This window comes from Nomascus leucogenys, chromosome 10 (genome assembly GCF_006542625.1).
Source record: "Nomascus leucogenys isolate Asia chromosome 10, Asia_NLE_v1, whole genome shotgun sequence".
Taxonomy (NCBI): domain Eukaryota; kingdom Metazoa; phylum Chordata; class Mammalia; order Primates; family Hylobatidae; genus Nomascus; species Nomascus leucogenys.
The window spans coordinates 93,241,908-93,267,122 of NC_044390.1; the positions used below are offsets into that span (position 1 = coordinate 93,241,908).

The following is a 25,215-nucleotide window of genomic DNA, read 5'->3' on the forward strand; positions in this document are numbered from 1 at the left end:
GGGTGCATTTGGGTTGGTCTCCACTCTCAGAAAACCCAGCTATGAACAGTAGGTTTGCATCAGGTAGGGGGCTAAAGAACTTGTGAGATTATTCCTATGGTGTATGCCTTCACTGAGGGGCTCTGGGTCCTGCTAGGGGGCAGAAACTGGGTCTTATTTTTGTATCCAGAACATGTAACATGTAAAGAGCTGGGTTCAAACTTTTGTTTTTTAGGAAATATACTAGATCAGAATAGGTTTATTTGCAAGACACCACAAACAGCAATTGCTTATATGACAATGCAAGGTAATTTCACCCCAACATAAAAGCCCTAATGTGGGCAGTCAGGGCTTCAAGGGGATCTGACTCACGGGGTCTTCAGGAACCCAGGCCCCTTCCAATGTGATTCTCTCCCATGCACTCTCTCCATTCCCAAGGTCACCTCAAGGTCCACGGTGGCCGTATCAGATCCAGTCATGATGACAGCATGACAGTCTATGGGAAGGGAGAATGAACAATATAAAGTGACTGTAAGGTGTGGCATGTTTCATCTATGTCTGGAAGTTATCACTGACTATATTTCCCTTTGGATAGATGTGGACACCTGAGAGTCTGGGAAGTGTTATTATTGGCAGTCACGTGCCAGGCTAAAAACGAGAAATTTTATTACTATGGGAGAACATATGCTTTTTGTCCCAGAAGATTCAGTTGCCTGTGGAAGGTGAAGAATGTAAAATTCCCTGTAACTATAATTGTAGGGCCAGATAAGTTGGTCTACAGGGAATGTGTATGGGGAGTGATGGAATGATGTCACAAGTAACTGTGGTTAGAAACCACCTATTAGGTCAGACATGAAAAGGTCACTGGCCTGGGATGTTTCAGTGGCAGGAGTGTTAACAGCCCTGAACTTCATTTCCATTCTCTCAAATAATGGGTGATGATATCTAGAAGTGAGAATATAACATATTATCTGTTTAATCTACAGGACTGTTATAAAAATCAAGTGAGATAACATGCAAAGGTAAAAGGGTGCCTTTTTAAATTTTACCTGTTGTACTGGATTGAATAGTGTCCTTCCAAAATTTATATTCACCTGAAACCCCAGAATGTGACCTTATTTGGCAATAGGGCCTTTGCAGATGTAATTAGTGCAGTAGAGTTCATGATGGATTATGGTAGGATCTAAATCCCATAACTGATATCCTTATACAAAGACCATGTGAGAACACACACATAGGGAAGAAGGCTATGTGGGATGGAGGCAGCAATTGGAGTGATGTGGCCACAAGCTGAAGAACACCTGTGGCCAGCAGAAGCTGGAAGAGGGGAGGGAGTATCCTTCCCTAGAGCCTCAAAAAGGAGCACAGCCCTGTTGACTCCTGGATTTCAGACTTCTGTCTTTTAGAACAGTGAGAATAAATTCCTGGTGTTTTAAGCCACACAGTTTGTAGTATTTTGTTATGGCAACCACAGGAGGCTAACACATCTGCCACAGTAACAGTCCGTGCTCCATGGCTCTTTTGTAAGGATTAAATGAACATCTAAGTGGTGAACACGGTGCCTGACACAGGGTCAGCACTTCTGGAACATCTTTAAGGGAGCTGTGTAGAATGCTCCATCTATGGATTAAACCAAGCTTGTCCAACGCATAGCCTATGGCTGCATGCAGCCCAGGATAGCCCAATACAAATTCGTAAACTTTCTTGAAACATTGTAAGGTTTATTTGTGATTTTTCTTTAGCTTATCAGGTATCATTAGTGTTAGTGTATTTTATGTGTGGCCCAAGACAATTCTTCTTCTTCCAGTGTGGCCTAGGAATCCACAAGATTAGACATCCCTGGATTAAAACTTCCATTGTGAAAATATAATACTGGGAGATAGGTGCTGTGTTAGTCCATTTTCATGCTGCTATAAAGTAATACCTGAGACTGGATAATTTATAAAGGAAAGAGGTTTAATTAACTCACAGTTCAGCATGGCTGGGGAGGCCTCAGGAAACTTACAATCATGGTGGAAGGGGAAGCAAACATGTCCTTCTTTACAAGGCAGCAGGAGACAGAAGTGCAAAATGAAGGGGGAAGAGCCCCTTATAAAACCATCAGATCTCAGGAGAACTCACTCACTATCATGAGAACAGCATGGGGGGAACCACTGCCATGATCCAATCACTTCCCATGAGGTCCCTACCCCAACACGTGGGGATTACAATTTGGATTACAATTTAAGATGAGATGTGGGTGGGGACACTGAGCAAGACCATATCAGGTGATGTCCCAGAGAAAGAGAGAATATGTTTGCTCGGTGGTGCCAGCTATAAGCAAACAAATCTGATTCAGTCATTTACATCAAGTCATTCAGTGTGTGAGCAAAGATGCTAAGACCACGGGATGGGTGACTTCAAATTTCCCTGGCTCAGTGTCTTGATATAAACTGTAAATTAAAAATAGAGAATCTTGGCCGGGCATGGTGGCTTACACCTGTAATCCCAGCACTTTGGGAGGATCCCTTTGGCCCAGGAAATTGAGGCTGCAGTGAGCTATGATTGTGCCACTGCATTCCAGCCTGAGCAACAGGCAAGACCCTGTCTCTAAAATAAAATGAAGTAAAATAAAATAGGAAATACAGTTTTGTAAGTTTCAGATGCTCACTGTTATGGGTAGAAGGTGGAAATTCCTGATGACTTAATCTAAGCACCTAAATCCAACCACTTCTGAATCTCCTAAGTAGGCATTCAAATCAGCAAATCCCCTTCGTAACTTCAAAATAGTCATTGTCTTTCTCTTCGCACTAAAGTTTAAGATATATGTGGGGAAAGGTTTTGTCTTTTTTATCAAGGTATCCTCAGCATTTACAGAAATGCCTACTACATGGTAGACACTCTAATAATATTAAATGAACGAATAGCAAGTATAAGAAGCCCAATTCCATCTGGCTTTAATGAGGAAATGTTGAAGAATGTGAATGCACTTAACATACTTTCGAGTAGATATACCATTGGGGGCAACTGTAGGAGGCACTGGAAGATGTAACTACTGATACATGATGCATAACTGCTTAATATGTCAGATGGTGTAGCATTAATTCCAGATAAATAGAGCTGAAATAAACTACTGCACTGTAGTCACTTGTGGTCTATCTGCATGCATGCTTTGTGATTTCATTTGTTCAGTAAGAAGCTTAGCTAACTGTATATTCCTAAGCTGGCATGTTCCTTTGGGTTTTGATTTCTTGTTTCCCCTACATAAGCCAATTTGAGTTGGGTTAAGCATAAAAAGAGAAGTTTTGACTTACCTTAATAAAGTTCTGTACATTCATGAACCCAAGGAAATTGATAAATCCATTTTGACTTTAATTTAGCTTTTCTTCAAAAAGCAAAATGTTGGCATTTCTTTGGCTCCCTTCATTCTTCAGATGTCTTTTCTTTCTTGCCTTTCTCCAGTGTCTTATCTAATGATATGGTTTGGCTTTGTCCCCACCCAAATCTCATCTTGAATTGCAGCACCCACAATTCTCATGTGTTGTAGGAGGGATCTGGTGGGAGATAATTGAATCGTGGGGGCAGTTTCCCCATATTGTTCTCATTGTAATGAATAAGTCTCACAAGAGCTGATGGTTTTATAAGCGGAAACCTTTTCACTTGGTTCTCATTTCCTCTCTTGCTGCCACCCTGTAAGCTGTGCCTTTCATCTTCTGCCATGATTGTGAGGCCTCCCTAGCCATGTGGAACTGTGAGTCCATTAAACCTCCTTTTCCTTTATAAATTACCCAGTCTTGGGTATGTCTTTATCAGCAGCCTGAAAACAGACTAACATATCTAACAATCATCACCACCTGACAACACCCACTCTAGAATTTCACTGCAGTATGTGATGCATTCTAATGCGGCTGTCATAGTTGGGGTCCCTCAAAGCAGAGCCTGAGACAAGGACTGCAGTGCAGGTAGTTAATTTGGATGAAGGATAGACCAGTGTATTAGTCCATTCTCATACTGCTATAAAGATATGACCTGAGACTGGGTAATTTATAAAGGAAAGAGGTTTAATTGACTCACAGTTGTGCATGGCTGAGGGGAGGCCTCAGGAAACTTACAATCGTGGTGGAAGGTGAAGGGGAAGCAAGGACCTTCTTCACATGGCAGAAGGAGAGAGAAGAGTGAGCAAGAATAGGGAAAATTGCCATATAAAACCACCAGATCTCATGAGAACTCACTCACTATCATGAGAACAGCACGGGGGGAACCACCCCCCAATCCAATCACCTCCCACCAGGTCCTTCCCTTGAGACTTGGGGATTACAATTCTAGATAAGATTTGAGTGGGGACACAACCAAACCATATCAACCAGAAAGGGAGTAGGCTGATGAAGCAAGTCTAGAAAGTGTAGGCAAACAATAAAAAGTGTGGGTGGATCACCTGAGGTCAGGAGTTTGAGACCAGCCTGGCCAACATGGTGAAACCCCATCTCTACTAAAAATAAATTTTAAAAAAATTAGCTGGGCATGGTGACAGGGGCCTATATCCCAGCTACTTGAGAGACTGAGGCAGGAGAATCCCTTGAACCTGGGAAGTGGAGGTTGCGATGGCCAGGATCGCGCCACTGTACTCCAGTCTGGGTGGCAGAGGGAAACTCCATCTCAAAAAAAAAAAAGTGCAGTGTCAATGTCAGCCATTACCACGGGCAATGGTGCTTAAAACTACTGTGGAAACATGGAGGACAGCAAGGAGCCCAAACTTCACCTCCTGAAGCCCTTTGATGAGGGCCAAGGGGACCAGAAGTTGTGAAAACTAACTTTCATCATTCATTGATGGAAGATTGTTTCCCTTGACATTAAATCCCCCACACTCCCAGCCACACAGGCAAGACTGAGCTCATTTGAGTGGCAAGCTCTCAGGTAAGGACATGCAGGTGCTGATCGTGGGAAGTGAGCCCAGCAAGCATCGATATAAGGGCTGGTGAATGAATGGATATGGCATTGACAATGACTGGGTACAGGAGGTTCTATTGAGGCTCCTCGTATTTATGTCAAATGTATTTTTATTCCCTCTAATAGTGGCTGCTTTTAATCCTGAAAACTGTTTAAACCCGCTTTAAAGATTTTTAAATAATACATCTGTTTGTGTGAGATTTTTAAAAAATCAATTCTAATTTAATGCTTGAGTTCATGCACACACTACTTGAGGCGACACTTGGGTTGAGGTTCATGTTCTAGGAAAGCACTTTTGTTGAACATGAATGCAGAGGATGTGAGTGCATCACTGGTCTATCAGTGGGTGTGAAAATTAAAAAAAATGCGTGTCTGCCTTGTTTCTCATATTTTGTTTGTGCACTTTTCTTCCCTTTGCATGAAGTATCTGGTCCAACTCCCTCCTCCAACACTTGTCTATTTCAAGATTCAGTTAAAGTGTCACATGTTCTATTAAGTCTTTTATGATTCTTTCCATCATCCCATAGACAGATGCTGCTTCTGTTATGCATATATCCTTTTCTTCCTTCTAGCTCTCCTCCCCACTGTCCCCCAACACAGCCCCCAGAGAATTCCACCTAAACTATCAGATCATGTCCATCTCTAATTAAACCTATCAGTGGCTCCCTGCTTCCACAAGCCCAATTAATTTAGTCCTCAACACAGACACACACACACACACACATGAACATGCACACAGGTGCAGGCCCACACATACACACATGTGAACACATATATGCCTAGACACAGACACATCCCCTTACACTTTCTTTTCACTCTTCCTTCTCACAGAACATATCCCTCCTTTTTACCCTCTACTTCACCGTGTATGCATTTTCATAAGAACCCGTCACTCTTTACTGTTATTATCTATAAATATGACCCCCCTACAAAAAAAAAACCTGAAATATTTGCAAATGTCTGTCTCATCCAGCTCTGTGGCTCCAGTACCAAGCTCAATGCCTGCAAACATGGTGAGCATGAAATAAGTTCTGTGATGGAAACAGTGAAAAAATCAAATGAGGGAAATCTGTCCCAGATTAACTCTATTCATGTTCACGAACCTGCTCTAAATGCAGCATCAATCAAGAGCTTAAATAAAGTCAGATGGAAACATATAGATCCTTAGAAACTTAGGGAATTACTTTAAAAGTTATTAACTAATTTTCACCTCTCTGTGCAGTTAAATTGGTTTCCACATAAAAGTCAAAAGAAGACATTTATGCGGCCAAGAAACATATGAAAAAAAGCTCATCACTGGTCATTAGAGAAATGCCAATCAAAACCACAATGAGATACCATCTCACGCCAGGTGGAATGGCAATCATTAAAACATTTGGAAACAACAGATGCTGGAGAGGATGTGGAGAAATAGGAATGCTTTTACCCTGTCGGTAGGAGTATAAATTAGTTCAACCATTGTGAAAGACAGTGTGGCGATTCCTCAAGGATCTAGAACCAGAAATACCATTTGACCCAGCCATCCCGTTACTGGATATATACCCAAAGGATTATAAATCATTCTACTATAAAGACACATGCACACATATGTTTATTGCAGCACTATTTACAATAGCAAAGACTTGGAAAGAACCCAAATGCCCATCAATGATAGACTGGATTAAGAAAATGTGGCACATATACACCATGGAATACTATGCAGCCATAAAAAAGAATGAGTTCATGTCCTTTTCAGGGACGTGGATGAAGCTGGAAACCATCATTCTCAGCAAACTAACACAGGAACAGAAAACCAAACAGCGCATGTTCTCACTCATAAGTGGGAGTTGAACAACGAGAACACATGGACACAGGGAGGGGAATTTCACACACTGGGGGCTATCAGGGGGTGGGGGGAAAGGGGAGGGAGAGCATTAGGGCAAATACCTAATGCATACAGGGCTTAAAACCTAGATGATGGGTTGATAGGTGCAGCAAACCTCCATGGCAGATGTATACCTATGTAAACAAACCTGCACGCTCAGCACATGTATCCCAGAAGTGAAAGTAAAATAATAAAAATGTATAGCAGGGAAGGAGTCTATGATATAAAATAATCATCCTCTCACTCCACTCTTAGGGCAAACGGAAGCATAAAAAATGTCATTGCGTGAAGATGGAGCTCCACACCTGTCCTGCATGTTCCACGAGTGTTATTGCATGGATGCCACCTAGGATCCATTGAAGTCTACAGATAGTTTTTTAAATGAAAACCTTAAGCTCTATTACACCTATTCTTGTCTCTATAATATTAGTTACTTAGGGCTATTTCATTACTGGCTTATGAGAAAATAAAACATAACTTTCCTTTTTACGAGAATGTCCAACAAATATTAAAATAGAAAATGAAGAGATAGTAAATGAAGCCCTAGGTACACATCATGTGTTTCAGCAATTATCAGCATTTTGCTTACCTGTTTCTTTGCACTTACTCCATCGGGAATATTTTTTAAACGTTCCAGATATCAAAGCATTTCATTAGTTAATACTATATGATGTATCTATAAAGGAAATAACACTCTTTTTAAAAAATAAACAAAATCAGAGCATCATTATGTCTAATAAAATTAATAATGATTTCTTAATATCTTCTGACAACCATTCAGTGTTCAAATTCCCTGATTGTTTCAAAACTGCTCGTTGACCACTTGATATGTTTGAATCATGTTCAGAGAGGATGCACGCAGTGTATTTAGTTTATACATTCTTAAATATTTTTAAATCTATAACAGCATCCCATTCTTACCTCCGTTTCCTTGTGCCATTTGTTTGTGGAAGAAACTAAACCATTTGTCTGGTAGAAATTTTCATATTCTGGATTTGGCTGATTAAATCATGGTGGTGTCATTTCGTTTTTTTCCCATCACATATTTCCTGTAAGTTAGGAGTCAAAACTAGAGATTTGACTGGATTTGGTTTATTTTTTGGAAGGATTACTTTATGCATAATACTTTCTATTGCTTTCTCTCAGGGGGCACCAGTTTTTGGTTGTTTTCTTTAAGTGATGTTTCAAATGATTAGTGCAGAGAAAAGTTCTTTTGATTCCAAATTTAGAGCTCAGAATTCAGTTCAGTTTTTGGAAGGGTTAACTCATAGATAGTACTTTTTATTCCATCACATACTTTGGGTTGCTTTTCATAAATTATGGCCAGAATGATGATTGCAGAGACAAGATCCTTGGAGTCTGTCTTTACTACTCAGGGATATATTATTCTCCATATGTAGCAAAAGGCTGTGAAATTCAGAGTTAGGCAGATATGAGCTTAAACCTTGGATTCACTTCTGACTAAGTGTCCCTGGACGAGACACTTGACTTTTCTGAGCCTTGAGATGAATCATTGACCAGAGGCAGTAACATTCGCTGTACAAGGTCTTTGTGAACATTCAATAACACATGGAAATTCGATTCAGTTCTTGGTGCAGACCACACGTGCTGCCAGTGTTTCTCCCATTCACTGAGGCAAAACCCAGGAAGACACTCCAGAGAGCTGGACCAGGGCAGACCAGCCTCGGAGATTCGGAAAAGCATTTATTTCCGTAATTAGACCATGAAGACAAAGATAACCACAACTCAATAGAAACAACTTTTTCCACAATTCTATAGAGGACAGTTCATGTACTTCATTCTTTGTAGAATGAAAAACGGAGGCCCAGGCTGATCGTTCTACCTGTCAGAATACATGGTGCGTGGAAAAGTAATTAAACTACGATGACGGAGCTGTATTGATTGTGTAACTTACCCCATTTCCCGTTTGCCACAATAATGCCTGCCAGGCGGGGCGCGGTGGCTCACGCCTGTAATCCCAGCACTTTGGGAGGCCCAGGTGGGCGGATCACGAGGTCAGGAGATCAAGACCATCCTGGCTAACACGGTGAAACCCCATCTCTACTAAAAAAAAAAAAAAAAAAAAAATCAGCCAGGCGTGGTGGCGGGGGCCTGTGGTCCCAGCTACTCCGGAGGCTGAGGCAGAAGGCCTGAACCCGGGAGGCAGAGCTTGCAGTGAGCCGAGATCGCGCCACTGCACTCCAGCCTGGGCGACAGAGCAAGACTCCGCCTCAAAAAAAAAAAAAAAAAAAAAAAAAAGAAAAAGAATGCTTGCCAGTGGTGCTTGCGGCTACAGCCTTTACCCCGAGATAATTGCCACAAAATATCTCGCTTTTATTATTTTCGCATTGCTCCGGTATATCAACTTTGGGGAAGAAAGACATCATTTATTTATAGCATGCTGTTTTTAGTAGTGGTATTTCCATTTACAAAATATAGTAATTCTTGATCGCTGAAAATATCAAATCCCAGAAAATGTAGCATTTCTACACGTGATGTTAACATCACTCTGGAACAGTTGTTGGCCGAATATTATTTGATGAGTCCGAGTTTTCTGAAATAGACGATTCTGATTATTCAGATGATTCTGATGTTAGTTCTGTTTAGAAATAGCTTCAATAACAGTTTTTATATTCTATTTTCACATTGAAAATCAGTCAGATTGGCTTCAGCCTCAAGAAGTGTGTTTATGTAAAATTAAATGAGTGCTGGCAGTGAGCTGTACTTTTCTTTTTTTCTAAACGGGAAAAGGGTTAAATTACCTCCCCAATAAAAAAATTATATTAAATATCTTGGTGATTTATATAGCTCTAATTCTCACTATCTGTCTCTTTGACTTTTTTCTCTCTCTCTTTACCTAAATTATATATTCTGCTGCTATTCTGGCTTGCAGCAGGTGGTTGGGAATATGTGGCTGGCTGTGGAATCTTCAGCTGTTCGTTGGGTCTCATGAAGCAAGAGGATCTCACCTTCTATTTGGCTTATTTATAAGCATCTAGGGTCTCCTTCACTGGGGTACACATTATTCTTTATTAGGCTAGAAAGACAAATACTAGGATCATTGAGATTGTGGGACCCCATTTGTTCATATTTCCTAGAAGTGTTGAGTTTACTAATCTGGTTTCACCTTGCAAGGGAAATTTCCTTTACTTATTCAGTACTGACAGGGCCATTGCACTTGGAAATTTTAAAAAGAGGAAGAGCGGTTGGGGAACTCCAATCCTGACTTCTTCAAAATACGCCCTTAGAGACATCACACACATGCCTCCTTCCTGTTGATTCCTATACCTGGTCCCTGTCAGAGGCTAAATCCTCAGAGGCTAAAAAATTATGGGTTCTTCATCAGTAAATATGGAGGAGGGGGTGGGTTCTGTCACCAAAACCCTTGAAAACCTGATCAACTAAGTTAATTTCATTTCACTTGGAATTTACTGATAATCAGTGCAAAAAAAATTATTTTGGGCTTTGCTCTGTGAATTCTTGGGCTTGCTGTGACGTCACTAATTCTGAGATCTGCCACCTGCCCAGCTCTCCAATTAATCCTGTGTCCTCAGAGCACAGATTGGAAATGACAGGCAGAGAGGATCTTTAATTTGCTTTGGAAAACTGTCTCTGATATCTCCACCGTGTCCTAGTTAAATGGGCTTGAAAATGAGAAGAAACACCTCACTGATGTGGCTGGGGGCACGGAGTGAGGTATAGGGGTAATCTCAGAGAATTGGGGCTCCTCCCAGATATCCTCATCCCATCTGTCCAGATCATATATTTTCCTCACAGGCCCATCAGCTTTAGAAATTATAGAAATGGGGTAAAGAATGGTGGTAGAGAACAAAGCTGCCACATTCTGCCTTGTGCACAATTACAGGAGATGCTACACCTTTTCATGTAGGGTTCTACTTGGCTCCTTTTCCCAAGTTACCAATTCACACTCATGCACCACCTGCTTTCATATGACAATACTGGGCCATGCCTATGTCTGTACTTTGTAGTTGTTAAAGCTACAAGAGAGACCTGGAATGCTAATACCTTGGTAATTAGATATCACGTTCCTCAAAGTTTAACCGCTGAGGGCTCATGACTTGAGTTCTATAAGGGAGTGAATTAAGACTCTCAAATTCTCATCCCAAGATGGGATTTCCTCTTTGTACCACCATACACAGCTCGTTCCTTCCTTCCTTCCTTCCTTCCTTCCTTCCTTCCTTCCTTCCTTCCTTCATTCCTTCCTTCCTTCTTTCCTTCCCTCCTTCCTTCCTTTCCTCCTCTTTTTTCTTTCTTTTTCTTTCTTTCTTTCTTTTCTATCCTTCCTTCCTTCTTTCTTTCTTTCTTCTTTCTTGCTTTTGTTCTTTCTCTTTCTTTTTCCATCCCTTCCTTCCTTCCTTTCTTTCTCTCTCTTTCTTTCTTTCTTTCTTTCTTTCTTTCTTTCTTTCTTTCTTCTTTCTTTCTTTCTTTCTTTCTTTCTTTCTTTCATCTTTCTTTCTTTCGTCTTTCTTTCTTTCTTTCTTTCTTTCTTCTTCTTTCCTTCTTTCCTATTTTTTCTTTCTTTCTTATTTTTGTTTTTAACTTTTGCTACAAGTCTGTCATTTGCATTTTTCCCTTCCATCAAGGTACTTACTATTTAGGGGTTTCAGTAGTAGTAACCGTTAATTATTTCAATTCTAACCACAAAAAAAGGAATATATTAAAAGGATATGGAGCTAACTGCTCTGCGGGGTGTGTTAGAGAAGATCCCTCTCACTAAAACACCCTGGACATTGTAAATTAAGCAAAGAAGAAAAACTCAGAAACGTGGCAAGAAGAAGGCAGACCAGCTAGGGATGGAGAGATCTAAGAATGGCACGTGGTAGTTTCCCGGGTTTCTCTTTGCCTTACATATTCTATGTTCTCACCAATGGAATGTGAGCTGATGTGACGCATGCCAGTTTTTAGCCACGGCTTTCAGAAAGTCTTTGCCTTCTCCATCTTCTCTCCTTCCCTGTGTATGGCAATGTGCAGGTGACGATGAGATCTAAAGTGAGCCACAAGATGCAGGGAGCCTGGGCTGTAGATTTACTGCCTGGAGAAAGCCACCTGCCAATCAGGAGCATTTGCCTCGGTTACGTGGATGAGAAACAAACTTCTGTTTGGTTCAGACACTGAAATCACTGAAATTTGGAGATATATTTATTCTTGCAATCCAGGATTACCTTAAGAATACAAAAATACTAGTGAGGGATGGTTGATTTGCTACATATCATAATGTATATTTCTGTAAATTTACGGCAATTAAAACAGTATCATGCCAATACGGATCTTGATAGACTGGTCAATATCACAGAATTCAGCAGATCCACAGACTCATCAATTTAGCACACAATTAAGACAATATTCAAATAAGTGGGAAATGGGGTGTGAATACACCGACGACAGTTCAATAAATGATGCTTTGCTACTTCAGGAAAAAAATTTAGGTTCCTACCCCATGCCTTAGGAAAATAAACTCCTGATGAAATGCAGAGCTAAGCACAATGCGACTGCAAAAATATTTTTAAGAATTATGTAAGACTATATACTAGATATGAGGAAGAATATTCCTACTTAGTAATTAATGAGGTTCATAATAACTTTTAATAAAGTATAAAAGTTATTACTAAATATTTTCATAAATTTGAATATTAAAAATTAAAATGAATCAATAAAGTTAAAATAATGGTGATAAATTAAGAATTATAGCTATAATATATATATACCAGATACGATTAACATTCACACATCTAAAGAACTGATATATTTCAGAAATAACAATATAGACAACTCAAAGAAAAATGGTCAAAGCATTTGAACATAAAAAAAGAAACGAAAATGTTAAAGAAACATACAAAACTCTTCCCACTCACAGCAGTCCTTAGAGAAACTCATTTAAAAAAATTGAAATATTTGGAGCAAGATTAGCAAAACAATAAATTCAGTAATATTCAGGTTTGGAGTAGTCATATTGTTGAAAGACTGATTCTATTGTATAATTTTGTTCAATATATTTAGTTCTTCTTTAACAGATATTCTGCGTGAGTCCTTTGCCCACATAGTGATAATTGCTAGACAAGTATGAAGGTAAATTTTATTTTTAAAAGTTTACAAAAACAATGTTTGCATGATTACAAGTTTCCTGGGAGATCTCACACAGCAATGACGTTTGTTAAACAGTAATTAAACACTATATCATCTATCTGAAATACCACCTTTTGAAAATAATTTTGAAAATAAAAATATGAAATAAAGTAAATTGTCATTTACATATAACAAAAAACATAGAATTCTAGCTCTATTCCCTGACTCAGGGGTTCATGTATTACTCCTTTTATAAAAAGTATACACAGATTATAAAGAAAACACAAATAACTTAGAAGATAAACTATAAGAACAGCTGCCGCAATAAAAGTCTTGAAATTCTGAAATGCCAAAGGCTAAAGTTTATTACACAATTCATGATTGATTTAGCTGGGGCAAGTTACTGAATACTCCAAGATTTCATTTCAAGGCTCAAGTATTTGCCCAGCCACCTGGGACAGAGTATATAGAAAAGTTTGTAGAAGTTAAAAAACAAAAAAAGAGTTCAGAGTTTTTGTCACTCACATTGTCTCCATCTGTGTCTTTCCTGTCTGTCTTTTATTCACCTCTCCTATTTTTGAAGGATATGTTTACATGGTGGCTCCTGCTTCCCACCAAACCACTGGAATAGCGGATTCAGGCTGGGAACCTCCAGCAGGAAGGGACTTCTCAGTGTAACTGCCCAGAGAGGCTGCTAAAGTTTCCTCTGAACCAGTGCCTTACCCCACCTGGAGAGACCAGGGAGCCTTTGTTCTCTGAACTGCAGGCTTCACAGGAACTCAGGCATGTTGCACTTACAGTAGGGTTTTTGTGCCTTTCTTCCATTCTTTTTTAGGAGGGGCGATCGAACTGGTGAGTGGTGAAGGACAAGGGGAACATCAGCTCGTCAGCGAAATATTTTCATTGATCACATTAAAATTGGTTCAGATCTTTTGTCGATACTGCTTGTTCTTTCTCCTAATATTATGAATTGTAATAAATGTTGTGTACAAATCTTTTTCTTTGTGTTATTTCTAATTTTGGAACTTGCTTTTGCTGTATGTAGTATTATTAAAGAGGTGGGCACAATTTGAAGGCTCTAGAAGCCCAGCTTCCCAGGTGGTTCCTTCCTTCCTTTCTTTTTCTTTTTTCTCTCCCTTTCTTTCTAATTTTTTTTTTTTTGAGACACAGTCTTGCCCTGTTGTCCAGGCTGGAGTGCAGTGGCATGATCTGTGCTCACTGCAACCTCCGCCTCCTGGGTTCAAGTGATTCTCCTGCCTCAGCCTCCCTAGTAGCTGGGATTACAGGTTCCTGCCACTATGCCTGGCTAATTGTTGTATTTTTAGTAGAGACAGGGTTTCCCCATATTGGCCAGGCTGGTCTCCATCTCCTGACCTCAGGTGATTTGCCAACCTTGGCCTCTCAAAGCGCTGGTATTACAGGCATAAGCCACCACACGCACCCCGCAGGTGGTGTTTCTAACGGAGACTTTACTGTGTAATCCACAAGGTTGGAAAGGTGCCAGGAAAATAGTCTGTTTTTTGGGTAGTGGGTGTGTCAAACACATAGCCAGGAGGGCTCTTCCTGGGCCCCTCAGCTGGGAAGATCTGGTTTTAGGCATGTTTATGCAAAGGGTTGTATAGCTTCTAGGCTGGGATGTGTCTTCAAGGCAGTGTTTTAATAAGCTGCAAGTCATGATGCGTTTGTGGTATGAAATAAATGCTGAGACTAACATTAAAAGAAAAAAAATGTAGCGGGCATGGTGGCTGACACTTGTAATCCCAGCACTTTAGGATGCCAAGACAGGAGGATTCCTTGAGCCCAGGAGTTAGAGACCAGCCTGGGCAACACAGTGAGACCCTGTCTCTACAAAAACAAATTTGAAATATTAACCATTCATGGTGGTGCGCCCCTGCAGTCCCAGCTACTTGGGAAGCTAAGGCAGAAGCATCACTTGAGCCCAGTAGATTGAGGCTGCAGTAAGCTATGATTGTGTTACTGTACTCCAGCATGGGTGACAAAGCAGAAGCTTACCTCGAAAAAAAAAAAAAAAGAAAGTAATGGGATAGGATGGAATAGAATAGCTCAGAGAATTAGAATAACTTACTACCTTATTACAGGTACTAAGATAAATTTAGATTTTGGAAATGTTACTTGAATTATTTGTGTGTACTTGTAAAATGTAAGATGAATTTCTTACTCTGAATTCTAGTCAAAAGCGTAGTGGCTCACACCTGTAATCCCAGCACTTTGGGAGGCCGAGGTGGGTGGATCACAAGGTCAGGAGTTCGAGACTGGCCTGGCCAACATGGTGAAACCCCATCTCTACTAAAAATACAAAAATTAGCCAGGTGTGGTGACCAGTGCCTATTTTGGGAGGCTGAGGCAGGAGAATTGCTTGAACCTGGGAGGCGGAGGTTGCAGTGAGCCAAGATTGCACCACTGTACTCCAGCCTGGGTGACAGAGCAAGACTCCATCTCAAAAGAAAAAAAAAAAAAAAAAAGAAATTCACTTTTCTAAAGCTTATTCCATATATAGGCAATATTTATATTAAAAAAGAGAAAAGCCACTACTTGGGTAATGTTAATTTAGCATTAGTATAGATCCATGGGGCTTAACATTAATATAATAATAATAGCCAATATTCCAGGGTGGCTCAGTTATTTCTCAGAATTTCTAACAGGCCTTACAGGTGTACCGGAAACTTCTCTTAGCATTAGTATAGATCCACAGGGCTTAATATTAACATAATAATAATAGCCAATATTCTAGGGTGACTCACTTATTTCTCAGAATTTCTAATAGGCCTTACAGGTATACTGGAAACTTCTCTGAGGTCCCATGAGTTTGTGGGTCCCAGGACCAGCTTGTCCCTGGGCGCAGTGAGCCCATAGCTCGCACCTGCCATGCTGCATGAGCTTAGACTTTTTCCCTTTCTTCCACCTCTCTGTGAATCACTAAAGTGAGTGCGTGTGTGCTACCCAAGTCTGTGCATGGACCTCTGTGACTCTCAGCACAGGTCCATTCAAAATACTTTGTTATATTTATAATAGATAAAATTAGAATCACCAAAAAGCAATAATAAATGTAAAATAATTGTTAAAATTGGTAAGACCTTATATCTAACAAAATATTATGCAGTTGTAGGGAGACCCCCTGAGACTATTGCTATGGAATAAAAGATGAAATGCTCCTGATTATTGTAAATACAAAATTGCATGCAGGATTGTGTAAAGACGATGCCAGGTTGGATGCCAGAATGAGCCAACAGCGCATGGTGTGCTTCCCCCTGCAGAGAGCCTATGAATGGACGCGCAGTCAGGGAGGTTTCACATCACCAAGATTCCTATCCCAGAAAAGCAGATGTTCATAGCTCTGGGAATGGAATGTGACCCTTGTGGGGAGCCTACAAACAGACGCATGGGGGACGCCTGTCCCTATGGATAAGATAGGGCTATAAAGGCCCTCATCTTGCCACGGCTCTTCTAGGTCTCTTTGGGGTTAAGGCATACTCCCTTCTGAGAATTTCTGGTCTAACCAGTTGTCTAGTTTCACGTCCTGTTTCCATGGATTGTTTGTAACCAGCTTTTGTTGTAATTGTTACTGCTGATTAATATCTTGCTAATCATAGGTTATGGAAAGACTGTGTTTCTGTTCTAAGGCTCTGTTAGAAATTACTGGTGTACACGCTATATTGTAAATTCTTATCTCTGTATACTGTACTTCTGCATACAAATGTACTGTACTTCTACATACAAATGTTATGTTAAAGAATTACTTCATCCTCATGTGACCATCTCACCTCATAATCAAAATGACCCTAAATCCCTCACTAACCCCCGCCCTCACTAAACTTAATAATAAATACTGGTATATCCAGTGCATTGTTGGCACCACGGGACCAGAAGGCGGTGACCCCCCTGGACCCAGCTTTCACTATCTTGTGTGTGTCTGTTATTTCTCTACCTGCCGATCCACCTGGGAACAAAGAGAGAGCCTCATTGCATTGTGGGCTGCCGGCCAGATCCCGTAATAAGCAGTCACTAGATTTTTTTTTTCTTTTTTTTTTCAGAGATGGAGTCTTGCTCTTGTTGCCCAGACTGGAGTGCAGTGGCACGATCTCGGCTCACTGCAACCTCCGCCTCCCGGGTTCAAGTGATTCTCCTGTCTCAGCCTCCCAGGTAGCTGGGATTACAGGTGCCTGCCATCACACTAGGCTAATTTTTTTTTTTTTTTTTTTTTTTTGTATTTTTAGTAGAGACGGGGTTTCACCATGTTGGGCAGGCTGGTCTCAAACTTCCGACCTCATGATCCACCTGCCTCAGTCTCCCAAAGTGCTGGGATTACAGGCGTAAGCCACTGTGCCCGGCCACCTAGAATTTTTAATTCACTAATTTACTAGTTCGACAAATATTTCTTGAGCATGAAATACGCGTCCTCACCTTGGCTAGAATGCCTATAGAGAAAGGCATATGTTCTAACTTCTGATGCTTCTGGTGCAGTGGAGAGGGCGACAATAAACAGGAGAACAGGTGAAATGAATATGACAGCCCTTATAGGGCTATAGTAAAAATAATCAGAGAACAAGAAAGACAAGCCTATTGTTCTCAGGGTGCTCAGAGATGGGCCCACCTAGGAGGCAGTTAGTGTCTTTAGTCTGAGATGTAAAGGATGAGAAAATTCAGCCAAGAATAGAGCAGTAAAAAAAGATGTTTCGGGACAAGGGAATAACAAAAGAGCCCAGAGACTAGAGGTAACTGGAAAGTTCCAGTAGTCAGTGTGGATTGTGTGTGCCAATGGGGAAAGGCATGAGAGTGTCTGAAGTGGAGGCACAGCTTAGGCCATGCTAGACCTGCTGGGGAGAAAATGCTACAATGTTTACCATCATAGAAGAAAGTCCTAAAATGCTTTCTCTAGATTTAATGCATTTAATCTTCACAACAACCTCATGAAGGAGGCACCGCTATTGTGCCCCATTACAGATGGGGAAATGGAGGTTCTTGGAGAGTAAGAAACATGCCTAAACTATCAATAACCCAGCACTATACGTGGTAGAATCAAAAGCGTGTTCACACAAAACTTGTACACAAATGTTTATAGCAGCATTATTCACAACAGCCAAAAAGTGCAAACAACACATGTGGCCTGGATAATCATCCAATCAATGAGATACTATTTAGCCATATAAAGGAGTAAAATTCTGATGCATGCTAGAATATGAATGAACTTAACATCACACTAAGTGAAAAAAGCCAGACACAGTATGATATTGTGTGCTTCCACTTATATGTAAACTTCAGAATAACTGCATCCATACAGACAGAAAGGAGATTAACGCTTGCAGGGTCTTGGGAGACAGCAGAAATGGAGAGTGACTGCTACTGGGTACAGGGTTTCTTTTGGGAGTTATGAAAATGATCTGGAATTAGTAGTGATTGTTTTACAACTCTGTGCATATAACAAAAACCATCGAATTGTATACTTCAAGGGGGAGAGCTTTATGACACATAAATTATATCTCAATGTAGTCATTACTCAAAAATGAAAGAACGTGTTCAAAGTCACAGAGGCAGTGCCAGTTCTTGGATTTGGAGCTGGCAATCAGGCTGTGGTTTGTGCTCATTTTTATTGTGCTATGTACCGTCTGTTCCTTCTGATAACTGGAGAGAGGCATGATTTTTACCCAATTAAGAAAAATAATCCCCTGCTCTGCAGATTAAAACTTCTGTGATGCGTGGATGTTTTAGAAATTAATTTTAATCAGTGCAGTGGGTTGGAGATTCATGGCAGATAGTGTTTGTGCTGTCTTCATTGAACATTATCATTACTAAGCTGATTTTACAGTTTTTTTACATGAACAGAGCTGTGATAAATTCCTAGTTAGAAATTATATAAGGCTGGGTTAAAATGTCCACATATCAAAACTCTTATGCATATGTTATCATATGCCTACATATAATGCATGCTTAGTGGCTGATGGTCTTGGAGACACATCCCATGTATTTGGCATAGAATGTTCAAATACATTTGGCAAAGAAGAGTGGCCCGTAGGCTGCACCTGTGTGAATAAGGGCCATTGAGTCAGAGGAACCTGAGACCGTTTCCTGGGTCTTCCACGGACAAGTCTTTGATGTTAGACAAATTAACTCTCCAGAGCCTCGGTTTCCTTATGGGTAAAACTGGTATATTAGTAGTATCTAGTTTATTCAACTGCTCAAAATGTAATGGCTTAAAATGATCATTTATTGTCTCCCTTGGTTCACCGGGCTGTCTGGGCTCAGCCATCCAGATTCCTCTTTAGTCTGAGTCTTATGTGATTGCAGATATTTCTTTTCTTTTTCTTTTTCTTTTCTTTTTTTGAGACAGAGTCTCACTCTGTCACCCAAGCTGGAGTGCAGTGGCGTGATCGCGGCTCACTGCAAGCTCAATTGCAGATATTTCTTCATTGATGGTGGCTAAGTCTGCCTTCATCTGAAGGCTGGGCTGGGTTGATGTCCACTGTGGCTCACAGACATGGTAGCTGATGCTGACCCGTGCTCCTACAATGTTTTATTCCCTAGTTCTAGTTTATAAACGTTTGGGTTTGGGGCAAATTAACTTCTTGTAGCCTCAGTTTCTTCATTGGTAAATGAGTAGTAAAAGTTAATAAATAGAATAGTAAGAGTAGCCACCTTGCAGGGTTGTTGTAAATGTTAAACACAATGATCCATGGGTTGTACATGCTTGAACATCCTAAGCCCTTAATAAAGTTAGCTGTTGTTATTTTTGTTATGATGACGAGATAATGCATTCAAAATACCTCTTGCTGTGCCTTGCATGGAGAAGGTGTTTAACAGATTGTAGTTATGAGATAGAGCCTTTTGCATGTGTCATATAAGATTATCACATGTGGCTTGGTGAAGATGGATCATAGGTCCCCATGTCCTTGCTCCTTTGTTTTTGTAAGGGAAAGTTAACAGAGAAGGCTTACTTAGCTGAGAAGTGACTATGGGCTGGAATTTTACCGAAGATGAAGTAATTCTGTTATTGTACCAAAAATCATCTGTTCAAGATGAAAGGCATGGCAGATTTAGCCTTATGTGCACAATCCCTGACCTTGAGGTGTCTTTCCTAAAAGCTGCAGGTGCTTTTTCTTCTGGAAACATTTAAGTGTGTCCCGTTTACATCAAGAATAGGTGTGTTCATGGAGGTGGTCAGGGCAGGCAGGGGACAGGCTGGGTGACATGTGTTCTGGCCTTCTCAAATGGCTGTCACTCTATAAAAACACAGTGTAATTTGTTAAATGTCAAGTAGATTAATATGTCAGACCTGGGAACATTTGCCTTGTAGCATTGTAGCATTTAGATAATTGAATACTGTAATAGCTCAGCATCTTGCTTTAAGTTAAAATATCGGGATTTATATGATTCTTAGCCACAAAACCATTTTTCAACAGCTTAAAAAATCTCCCTAATAACTAGAAGATCTTGTCTTTGTCCTTAGTCTGGCCAAGAATTTTTGAAGCAGACCAGCTCCTGGTAACAGATGTATTTAGCCAGAATAATATGCATATTATCAGGCAAAGATGAATAGCTATTTAATGGAGCTTGAAATGACTCAGGGTGGGTCAGAAGCTTTACCTGGCTGGCCCTGTCAGTGCTGAATCCTGCAGCCTGATTTTGGAGAAGTCTCAGGGGCTGGGACCTGAGACTAGGGAAGATCTCTCCACCCCATGTAGCATGTTCTTTAATTTTTCCTTTGCAATGCGGATTGCTGATATAATTAAACAAATTTGTGAAATCAATTTTTCTCAGAAATTGCAATCTAAATATAATATTAGTTGGAAAAGTGAATTAAGTGAAGCAGTCAGTTAGGGATGGTAGTGAACTGAAAGGTGTGCGGCCCAGCTAAAAAGAATGACTGGAGCTCACTTGCTCTTAGTTTAGCGTTGCTATAAAGGAATGCCTGAGGCTGGGTAGTTTATAAAGGATAAAAAGGTTTATTTGGTCCACAATTCTGATGACTGGAAGGTTAAAGCTTGGGCATTTGCATCTGGAAAGGGCCTCAGGCTGCTTCTATTCATGGGGGAAGTTGAAGGGGAGCTGGTGTGTGCAGAGACCACATGACAAGAGAGAGAAACTGAGGAAGGCAGACTCTCCTGGAAAGTAAGAGAGTGAGAACTCACTCACCACCACCCAGGGAGGACATTCATCTATTCATGAGGGATATGCCCTGTATTCGTCCATTCTCACACTGCTGATGAAGACATTCCCAAGACTGGGTAATTTATAAAGAAAAAGAGGTTTAACGGACTCAGTTCCACGTGGCTGGGGAGGCCTCACAATCATGGCGGAAGGCAAAAGTCACATCTTACATGGTGGCAGATGAGAGAGAATGCGAGCCAAGTGAATGGGGTTCCCCTTTGTAAAACCATCAGATCTCGTGAGATTTACTCACTACCACAAGAACAGTATGGGTGAAACCACCGCCATGATTCAGTTATCTCCCACCAGGCCTCTCCCACAACGTGTGGGAATTATGGGAGCTGCAATACAAGATGAAATTTGGGTGGGGACACAGCCAAACCACATCATGCTCCCAGGAGCTAAACACCAACAGGCTCCATCTCCAAACCTGGGAATCAAATTTCAACATGAGGTTGGCAGGCGGGGGGCGGGTGGTGGGGAGGACATCCAAACCAGAGCACTTGCAGTCAGCTGTTTTCATGCAGTAATATAGGCCCAGTGTGAATTAATCTGTGTTTCAAAAGGAAGAAAGAAACACTATTTTTACATGTAATATTCTGATATTTAAATGTTGATGATGGATTTGATTTTTTTAAAAAGTACACACTGTTCTAGGAAACATAGATTTGACTCTGTGCTGCCACTTTACAGAAGACAAATATCTGACCTAATATTTGTCTCTAAGGTTGATATTGGGTTAAAATGGAAGAGACCCTTCCCTTGTAGCCCACTGTGTCTCCAGACACTAGCCCAACATACATGTATTAAACAAATGAATTTGACAATTAAACACCACCATGCAAATAGTTGGCATCCTTGGGTAAACAATGATATTTATTCTAGGGAAGAAATGTGAGAGATGTTATTTATTTCTAGTCATGAATTGCTTACATTTATTTCTAAGCTATTTCGGGTTTGTTTATGATTTCTTATTATGAAACAAAACGAGACAAGTACGTATAGTTTGCAGGTGCAGAATCATTACAGGAAGGATAACTCAGCTTTCAAAAACCACACAAGAGGAGAATGCACCATTACAGAGTTCACTGTCAATCTTTGCAACTTCAAGGTTAGAAAAAAAAGGATTGACTTATTTTCTTTTCCATTAACTAAGACGTTTACTAAGTAGCTTTTTAGAAAACCTTTAACTTTTGCCCCCAGGATGAGTACAGCATGAATTGAAATCTGCACAAAAATAATGTTGGACAAACCACAAGAATGTCATTAATATCATTAGTCTCTAACCCTCTGTAAATGTCAGTGCTTTATCTCCATTAGACTTCATTTATCCTTTGGAAAATGAGATCAAAGGAAGTGTGAGGAAACACACAAAAGCCCAGAAACAGGGGTGTGAGAATTAATGCGTTAATTGTGAGTTCCTGAGAGGTTGTGCTGAAAGAAACACTGGGATTTGCTGCTCTCTCTCTCTCCTTGGCTACCGGTCTTCTCTCTCTACTCCCTGCACAAACATGTCTGCACACCTATCAATGCAATGGTATTGTTGTTGCCTAGAGAGTTCCTATAAATGCATTTGTTTGTATCCTTGTGAATCTTGTTCCTGCAGAGACAGTGCGTGGCAGCCTGTTCATTCCAGCACTTTCTATAACATCTGCTGACACGGTAGCCTTTTTCTACATATAAGTGGATATTGAGGCATCTCCCCACTCTGTCATTCCTATCACCACACTGCTGTGGCTAAGCTCAGACTTCTATTCCTGAACTTTGTCTCTGTGGATTTGATCCTATGTGGCTTCAAACTTAAGTGGGTGGTGGCCGACCACAGAGATTAAGCCAGGGAACTGGCTTCTCTCTCCCTCCAACCTTCAGGAAAACCCAGGACCTGATGTTGCAGTCTCGCCAATGCACCTTAACCTAGCAGTTTCTCATTGTCTGAACTAGTATCCCGGGTTCTGTGTCCTAAATCCAAGAAAATTAAGGAACTTGGACACAAACTTGGGGTTGGAGCAAAAATTTAATAAGTGAAAGAAGAAAACTCTCTGCAGTGGAGAGGGGAGTGAAAGTGGATTGCCAGTTTACAGCTGAATTCAAAAGCTTTTGTTTTTGAGATGGAGTCTTGCTCTGTCTCCCAGGCTAGAGTGCAGTGGCATCATCTCGGCTCACTGCCACCTTCATCTCCCTGGTTCAAGTGAATCTCCTGCCTCAGCCTCCCGAGTAGTTGGGATTACAGGTACGCGCCACCACACCCGGCTAATTTTTGTATTTTTAGTGGAGATGGGGTTTCACAATGTTGGCCATGCTGGTCTCGAACTCCTGACCTCAGGTAATCTGTCCGTCTTGGCCTCCCGAAGTGCTGGGATTACAGGCATGAGCCACTGCACCCCGCCTCAAAACCTTTTTACAAGAAACTGCTCTCCTCCCTGTAATTGTTTGGGTACCTTTTCTTATCAGTAAAGGTGTCTGTGCAACTCCCCTTCTCTTATGTGGCCGTGGGTGTGTCTCTAGGCAGGCACAAAGTATAGCTTCTCTTGTTTGTATAACTGTGGGTTTGTTTTAGGTAAGCTCCCTCCCCCCGTGCAAGTTCTCATCGTGTAGATGCCTGAAAAGAGGAGGAAATTTTTCCTGGGAGCTCACCAATTACACAAAGAACTAAGAGATTCTGTGCTGGACCTTGTTTGCTTATGTGTCCAGGTGCAGTCTGAGTTTTTTCCCAGGTTGTTTTATTTCTGCCTGTTGCTGTGACTATTCAGGCCGACTGCTTCTGCAGTCTGACTTTTTCCCAAATGATTTTTCTTTTCCTTCTCCCTCACTGATGTCCGACTGTGCAATACTGGCTCTGTAGCCTTGGGCTGGCTTCCCTGAGCTCCCGTGTCCTCACCAACAACAGGGATCGTCACATCCACCTTGTAACGTGGTTGGGGATGTAAAGACCACCTGGCAGGGTGCTTCCATGTGCAATTGTTCAATAAACATTTGCCAGTCGCCCATGTGTAAGGTAGGGGGAAAGGTGAGATACAGTTTTTTTCTAATTTGCTCATTTGAGAAACACCTTCATGATTTTTTGTCATATATCTACTACCTCATCACACTGACTTGCTTTTTGTTTGTTTCCTTAAAAAACATATTTTAGTCCCAGTGCGGCGGCTCATGCCTGTAATCCCAGCACTTTGGGAGGCCGAGGCGGGTGGATCATGAGGTCAGATCAAGACCATCCTGGCCAACATGGTGACACTGCGTCTCTACTAAAAATACAAAAATTATCCAGGCGTGGTGGCGTGTGCCTGTAGTCCTGCTACTTAGGAGGCTGAGGCAGGAGAATCACTTGAACCCGGGAGGCGGAGGTTGCAGTGAGCCGAGATTGGACACTGCACTCCAACCTGGGTGACAGAGCAAGATCTCGTCTCAAAAAAAAAAAGAAAGAAAGAAAGAAAGAAAGAAACAAAAGAAAAAATAAAAGAAGAAAAGAAAAACGTATTTTAAAAGGAGGTTTGCTATCATTACTGAACATGGAAAATCACCTCCAATTTCCAAATTGACAAAATGCAGATGTGATTAAAAATAAAACAACTTAGTTAAATTTAAAATAGAAAAAATAATGCAATACATGTTTAGAGAAGTGCATACCTGAAAACAAGTTCTTCAAGGAAAATGGAACTATTGACAATCCCTGGGAGACACCAGGAGAGGCTCCTGGTGGGTCGGGCAGTTCCTGAGCGCCCTGGGTGCGGGGTCTCCAGGTCTGAGACAGAACGGCCCTGCTCGGATCAGAAGACAGCTGTGATGAGTGAGCGAGGTGGCCATCCTGCCTTGCCCTGGACCTTGCGTAATATTTTGCTGCGTTTTGAGGATAAGGACAAATGGTAGTCTGATGCGGATCAGGGCGTAGGTTTCCTGTGACTCCCAGAAAAAGGGACACACAGAATTGCAGTCCCTGCCCAGCTACAGCCAACACCCAGGTCATCTGTCACCAGGCCCAGGGGAGACAGCAAGTCTGTGCAGGCCTCACCACCCCTTCCTGTAGACTCTACCTCCAAGGATCCTCTGGGAAGTGTGTTCTTTACCGTCCTCCAATCCTGGTCTCTGCCAGTACCCTGGGGAGGAGGCTGTGAGAAGATCAAGGTAACTAGACAACCCTTTGCACACCCCCAGGGGCAGAGTGCCTGGCAACAGGACTTCCCAAAGAAGTCTCCAGGCTCCAC

General features: G+C 41.2%; 1 long non-coding RNA gene across 1 annotated transcript; it reads right to left on the reverse strand.

Moving 5' to 3' along the window:
• Positions 1-206: 206 nt before the first annotated feature.
• On the reverse strand, positions 207-25,215 carry LOC115837090. The gene is made up of 6 exons (XR_004032129.1): positions 25,045-25,215; positions 11,656-11,836; positions 7,691-8,833; positions 4,541-4,613; positions 3,273-3,512; positions 207-475 (listed from the first exon to the last, which is right to left on the reverse strand). It is a non-coding gene; the product is annotated as an uncharacterized LOC115837090 (long non-coding RNA).